Here is a 7,433-nt window from a genome sequence, read left to right as displayed (position 1 = left end):
CACACACACACACCTGGCGTGAGTTTAAACCTCTGGGTCCGGGACTCGAACCGTAGTTGACTACATGGGAATCCAGCGATATAGCCATTACGCTAACTGCTGGTCCCAATGTGAATAAAGTTTTTACAAATCACCTGAAACGACAGCTTCAGACAGCCTTATACAGCACCATTTTATTACGCTCACCGAGTCTGTAGGCCAGGAATTCAGACTGGGCTTTGCTTCATGGTCTCTGGGACCTCGGCTTGAAGACTTGAACAGCACAGGGCCAAGAGTCCTTGGAAGCTTCTTATGTACTCAATCTAGAGCCTGGAGTGGAATGACTCTGAGGACTGTCCACCGCAGCGCCTACACAACGCCTCCTCACCCAACTTAGGCTTCCTTACAGCATGGCGGCTTCAGGGTAGACACTTCCCCATGCTGACTGCAAGACGAAGTGTCCAGCAGAGAAGGCAGAAGCCTTGTGGCCTTCTAAGAGCTAAACACAGAAGTCTCTTAGCATCGCTTCTGCCATACGTTGTTCACCCAAGCAGTTACAGCCTGTCGAGATTCAAGAAGAGGAATGTCGAAGAATTCACGTCTAGGTTATAAACCGCTACAGCATGCTTATCTGGGTGTTCTGTTTGTTTGTTTGTTTGGGGGGTTGTTTGTTTGTTTTGCCAGAGGGCACGTGTGCTCAGCAGAGAGAGACAGAAAGACAGAGAGGGAGAAGGGAAAAGCATCCCCTAGTGTGATATGGTCAAGCTGTAATTTCTCCATCCTGCCAGGATTTGGGGCGTGCATGGTTCTGGTGTTTTGTTGTTGCCATTTTGCTACAGGGTATGTGCACTCACCAGAGAGAGACAGAGAGAGGGAAAGTGAGAAATCACCCCACCCCCCAGTAGGGATGCCTATGCTGCAATCCCTTCTCCGCTATTCTCCTCTCAAGATTTTGGGCAACATCCACATGTGCTCGGCGTGATTTTTAAGCCACTGGGTCTAGGACTCAGTCGACCATGTGGGAATCCAGCACGTTAACGACCATGCCACCTGGTGGCCACAACATCCAGTGTATTTTTCAAGCCACCAGTGCCAGAATTGAAACTGTGTAGTCAGCCATGTGAGATCCAGCTCCCTTAACATCCAGGCCACAAGGCCAGCCCTGAGATGGTTCATTTCTGTTCCATGTGGCATCAGTAAGGATTACACATGTTTTCATGGTCACATGGCAGGTCAACTGGGAGTTGGCTAACCCCAAATGGTGAATGATGTCAACTGGGACACCTCAGTGTTCCCCATGGCTAGCTCAGACTTTCTCACACGGCAGTTGAATTCCAAGAAGGCAAGTGACAACACATGTGCTTTTCTTTTTCTTTTTTAAAAATAATTATTTAATTAATTAATTTATTTATGTTTTAATTTGACTAGAGAAGGACAGAGTAAGAGAGAGAAAGCAGGAAAGCAAGCCTCCAGGTCTGGGACTCGAACCTTGGTCGGCCATATGGGAGTCCAGCGCCCCCAACCACCATGCCCCCTGCTGGCCTCCACAAAGCTTTTCAAGCTTTGCTTACATACGTTGACTGATAGCCCATGACCAAGCCCAGAATCTGTATGGAACGATATCATGCAAAGGCACGGAAACCAGGAAGCATGATTTGCTGGAGGCCTTCACAGAACAGGCTACCGTATATGGCAACTCCCCTTCGCCTATAATGGCCCATTGACGCCCTGCCTCCTCTAAGCACTCTGTGACAGACCGGGCCACCACCAGTTGTCCCTCCTTTGGAGTCCCACAACCCCTAACCACATTTCTACCCCTGACCTTATCCCATTGTCTTCCCACTGTCTACATCCTATCTCTGTCTCCACCTTAGAACACAACTCTTATCTTTCCAGAAAGATAGAGAGAGAGAGAGACAGAGAGACAGAAAGAGAGAAATCACCCCCAGGGGAGTGGCCACGCCGCAATCCCTTCTCCTCCATTCTCCTCTTGAGATATTGGGCACACACGCATGTGTACCCGGCGTGAGTTTAAGCCACCAGGTCCGGGGCTCAAACTGCAGTTGACTACATAGGAGTCCAGTGATACAGCCATTATACCATCTGCTGGTCCCTGGAACACACCTTTGAGGGCAGAAATTGTCTCCTATTGATCTTTGTGCTCTAAAGACTACCCCTGTGCCTGGAACATTGTTGATTCCAATAATGTTTTTTAATAATTTGATTAAACATCCATGAATAAAGTTTTTAATAAGTGGGAACCAGCAGTTAGCGTAATGGCTACGTCGCTGGACTCCCACGTAGTCGACCACAGTTTGCATCCCGGACCCGGTGGCTTAAAACTCACGCCGGGCGCGTGTGCGTGCGTGCCCAAGATCCCGAGAGGAGAATGGAGGAGAAGGGATTGTGGCGTGACCATCCCCTCTGGGGGGTGATTTCTCGCTTTCTGTCTCTCTGTCTCTCTCTGTCTGGCGAGCGCACGTGCCCTATAGCAAAAACCTCTCCAAAAAAACAAAAAGTTTTCAATAAGTAACAGTTAAAGATTACATCATATAGGAACTAGCAGATGACGTAATGGCTATGTCACTGGACTCCCATGTGGTCAATCACAGTTCAAGTCCTAGACCAGGTGGCTTAAACTCATGCCAGGTGCATGCGTGTCCAAGATCCTGAGAGGAGAATGGAGGAGAAGGGATTGAGGCATGGCCATCCCCCCTGGTTTTTTTTTTTTTTTCTCACTTTCTGTCTCTCTGTCTCTCTCTGTCTTAATGTGGGGGGCCGCCGCCCCCAAAAAAAAAAAAAAAAAAAAAAAAAAAAGGTTACATCATATCTCTATTGGTGCTTTTCCCTCTCAGCCTCTGCCCTGCATTCTAAAAGATAATCGTTATTTTTTATTTGTCATATTCTCCAACTAAACATGCAGTTCTTTGGGGAGCTGACTTCATTCAGGGAGTTGACCTCAACTAGAGATTAGGGAAAACAGCAGAAGTGTAGAATATTCCAAGATGTTTTTTTTTTTTTTTTGGAGAGATTTTTGCTATAGGGTGAGTGCGCTCACCAGACAGAGAGAGAGAGACAGAGAGACAGAGTGAGAAATCACCCCCCAGGGAGGATGCTCACACCGCAATCCCTTCTCCTCCATTCTCCTCTCGGGATCTTGGGCACACACGCACACGCGCCCGGCGTGAGTTTAAGCCACCGGGTCCGGAACTCGAACTGTGGTCAACTCCGTGGGAGTCCAGCAACATAGCTATTACACCAACTGCTAGTCCCAAATATTCCAAGATACTTTTAATTTCATAGACTACTCACATTTCCAAAGAAATTTGAGGATCAACACAATGTTTCTCATTTTCATTTTTCTTTTTTTAAAAATTATTTCATTCAACTTTATTTATTTATTTATTTATAAAATTTGACCAGGAGGGACAGAGTGAGAGAGAGTAAGCTGCCAGATCTGGGACTTGAACCACAGTCGGCCATGGGGGAGTCCAGTGCCCTTAACACCATCTGCCGGCCCATCTTTTTCTTTTTTTTTTTTTCCAAGTAAGAATACTAGAAATACAAGTACACACATATTATCTACCCACACTCCGAAAAAGTGGAAAGTATAATCTTAGAGTGAAGGTATAGGAAGGGCAGATATGTGGTCCTAATCAGCCCAAAATTAGGACCCATTGAAGCCAATAATGGTGTGGAGGTTAAGCGCTGGATCCCACTTGACCAACCACAGTTCGAGTCCCAGACCCAGTGGCTTGAAAATCATGCTGGATGCGTGTGCATATGTGCCTGAATCCCCAAGAGGAGAATGGAAGAGAAGGGACTGCAGCGTGGCCATCTTCCCTGTGGGGTGATTTTTCACTTTCCCTCTCTCTCTGGTGAGCACATGTGCCCAACAGCAAAGCAAAAAAAACCAAACAAACAAACAAAAAAAAAATTAGGGCTCCTCATTATGTGTGTCCATGAACTCTGATAAAATCAGGAAGGCCTCAGTTGGCCTAACTACAAGTTCTTCTCCCCACACTATATGAGTGTCCCTGGCAGTAACCCTTCTTATCATGGGGACCAAGCACAGTTCCTGCTTACCCTGAGTGGTGGGCTTCAGTACCCCGCCAGCCACAGAGGTATTCAAATAGCCAGTCACATCCTCCTGTAGGAAACTGGGACATCCCACACTTGGGTACTACCAAGCTGGCCTCCCATAACACCCGGTTTCGCTCTGCTCCTGAGGACAACTCCCACGTGGCCATTCACAGCATGTGGCGTCCTCTCTGGGCTGTGAGCGTACATGACCAAGGAGCTGCTGTCGATCTCGTCTACCTGGTGCGGCATGTCAAGTGTTCAGCCATTCCCGTAATGCTAGAGGGTGGGACTCTCTCCCTCATCAACAGAACAAAGAAGAGGCCATCAAAACAAGGTGGCAGGGTCAGCAGGTGGCATAGTGGTTACATCGCTGGACTCCCATATGGCTGACCAAGGTTCAAATCCCAGACCTGGAGGCTTGAAACTCATGCTCAGTGCATGTCCGTGAGTGCCCAAGATCCTGGGAGGAGAATGGAGGAGGAGGGATTGCAGCTGGCCATCCCCCCTGGGGAATGATTTCTCACTTCTGTCCCTCCTGCAAGTGCACACACCCTATAGCAAAAATCTCTCTCTCTAAAAAAAAAAAAGAGGTGGCACCCTGACAGCCATTTCACTGTGGGCCATTGAGATCAGTCTAGCAAAGCCCTGGGGACCCACTCTGGGAGCACAGGAGGGCGCTGTCCATGGAGATGGGATACCTGAGAGCCATCTAGTCTTGGCTGTGCTCCAAAATTGCCTGGCCTCTATCTGACAAATGATTACCCTTCTAGGGCCTCAGGTCCCCGCTATAAAATGACAGGGCATCCTTTGCCACCTCTGGTTCTATAGACACCCTGATGAAACCAGTGATTATGAAGGGTGCATGGCTCTGGTCCCTCGGTTGTCCTATAGAACATGGGAGAAGCAGTTCTAGGGACCCGCGGGGAGGCTGCAGTGTGACAGGAAATCTTGCCTTTGCTCTAAAGCCTCCCAGCTTTCAGGTCTCCGATCCTGTCCTTCAGTAAATGTAAGCTTTTCAGCTTCCTCCCCTTCACCCTGTGCTCCACCGCAGACCCGGGGTCGTTTCATTTGCGCTGCTAATTCTATCCAGCTGAAATCCTTGCACTAGCAAACACAATTGCCACACCCTCTATAGTCCACACTCCCCTCCCCTTCTTGAAGGCAAAGTGCTTGGGGACCAGAAAGTAGGCCAGGTCCTTGGAACCTTATCAAAATAGCACGGCTAGGCCTCCCACCCAGCAACACTCAGAGACGGGGCTGTGGAATGGGAGATCGAGCATCCAGGGCCAGTCAGAGCCAGACACCTTCTGCAGTTAAGGGGCCTCTGGACATACGTGTGTCCTGCTAAAAAGAAAAAAAACAATCTCCAACCTCTAGCTGAGAGAGAGGAGGATTAGCTCTCCCCCCCAACCCCCGCCAAAGCAACTGTGCTCTCTGATAGGCAAGGTCCCTGGACTAAGAACCAGAAAGCTGTTAGATGGAAGGACACTGCCATGGAATGACAGAGAGTGGCCAGTACATCTGGAATGCAGCGGGAAGATGGGGTGGTGGTGGTCAGCAGCTAGAGGCCAGGGCATCAGGGCCTTCAAAATGACCCTAAGAACAACAAGAAGCCGGGTTGGCTTATCTGTGGAGAACCATGGTCTTACCAGACATGTGTTGCATGGTCCCCGTCAGGGCAGCCGTGAGAAGTGCAGACTCAGCCGGCTCTAGAACCAGACTAGAAGGTTCTAGGAGGGCAGGGACAGCTGCACTTTTCATAAGTGCCCCAAGAGCTCCTTTGGTTTCCCAAAGTGGAGAGCTCCTTCAGGCTCCATTCAAGGATCCCTAGATGGCATGTTTCATCCCTGTAAGAGCTGGGAGACCACCTGACTCTGCCAGGGCGGGAGAGGGGAGCAAGTCTCTCATAGCCCAGGGATTGTTTCCCACAGTGCCTCACGGTACTGGCAACTGCAGCGAAAGGTGCTAGGGCTCAGGGCCAGCAGATGGCATGGCAGTTATGTCGCTAGACTCCCACATGGCTGACCATGGTTCGAGTCCCAGACCCGTCGGCTTGAAACTCCCACCAAGCACATGTGCGAGCGTACCCAAAATCCTGAGAGGAGAATGGAGGAGAAGGGATTGCCGCATTGTCGTCCCCCCTGGGGGGTAATTTCTTGCTTTCTGTCTCTCTGTCTCTCTCTTTCTGGCGAGCACACGTGCCCTATAGCAAAAACCTGTCAAAAAAAAAAAAAAAGGTGCTAGGGCTGCCTTTTGTGAACAGGAGAAGGGGCAGACGGACAGCTGGGAGGCAGGGCTAGGCGACAGGGGAGGTCAGGAGGAAGCAAATCAATCAAGTAAACCTTGGTTCAAAAAAATTCACTTGAGGGAACCAGCGTTAGCGTAATGGCTATGTCACTGGACTCCCACGTAGTCGACCGTGGTTCGCCTCCCGGACCCAGTGGCACATGTGCGTGCGTGCCCAAGATCCCGAGAGGAGAATGGAGGAGAAGGGATTGCAGCGTGACCATCCCCCCTGGGGGGGAGTTCTCACTTTCTGTCTTTATGTCTCTCTCTGTCTGTCTGGCGAGCGCACGCGCCCTATAGTGAAAATCTCTCAAAAAAAATTTTTTTTTTCACTTGCTCCTGTGGGTAGGAGAAATGCTTCACCGACCCTAGCTGTGAGGGAGACCCCAGGGCTTCTGGTGACATCGAACTGATGAGGCAGAGTGAGTGGCCCAGGGGACCAGGAGCACCACCTCAGCCAGTTCCTCCCCAAGGGGTCCAGCTCCTCCCCTTTTGCAGAATCCCACCCTGCCCTTCTAGGGTGGGCTGCAGAGGACAGCGCAGGTCCACAGTCCCCTCCGCCGCCCGCCAGCTCTTCCACCCACTAGCCCTGAAGCGGCCGGGGAGTGGGACGCGGTGGCCCGGTAGGTCGCTGTAGGGTCACCGTGGTCACAGCCGTCCTGTGCCTAGCTGGTGCTTGGGAGAGGGCAACACCCATCCCGCATCTGAAGAGCAAACGGGCTGAGAGTACTGGAGAGCGGAAAGGACCCTCTAGCTGTCTGGTGAGGAGCCAGAGAGACGAGATTGCCCCAGAACAGAAGCACCTGCAGGTCCCCCCCAAGGGCCGGCTGCTCAGGAGTAGAAGAGGATGGGGCAGGGCAGGACTGGGTGCGGCTGCTCCAATATGGAGAAACACCCCGCCGGCTTCCTTCGAGAAAGACTGGAATACTCTAACACCAAAACCTCTTCCGGGTTAAGGCTTCAAAGGGGGCGCAGTCATTGCGGGGCTCGGGGACGTGCCCAACGTTCTTTGGGATGCCCCCTCCCCCAGCCCCTGCCACCCGGATCCGCGGGGTCCCGAGCCCTACCGTCTCCGCCCCGCGCCC

The 7,433-nt window shown here is 51.0% G+C and overlaps 1 pseudogene; it reads right to left on the bottom strand.

Moving 5' to 3' along the window:
* Positions 1–4,311, bottom strand: part of LOC102471272 (eukaryotic translation initiation factor 1 pseudogene) — a 14,087-nt pseudogene extending 9,776 nt beyond the window's left edge.
* Positions 4,312–7,433: the final 3,122 nt, after the last annotated feature.

Source organism: Tupaia chinensis, unplaced genomic scaffold (genome assembly GCF_000334495.1).
Source record: "Tupaia chinensis unplaced genomic scaffold, TupChi_1.0 Scaffold000348_1, whole genome shotgun sequence".
NCBI classification, from domain to species: domain Eukaryota; kingdom Metazoa; phylum Chordata; class Mammalia; order Scandentia; family Tupaiidae; genus Tupaia; species Tupaia belangeri.
Note: the sequence above shows the minus strand (reverse complement) of the source record. Positions and strands in the feature narration are given on the sequence as shown.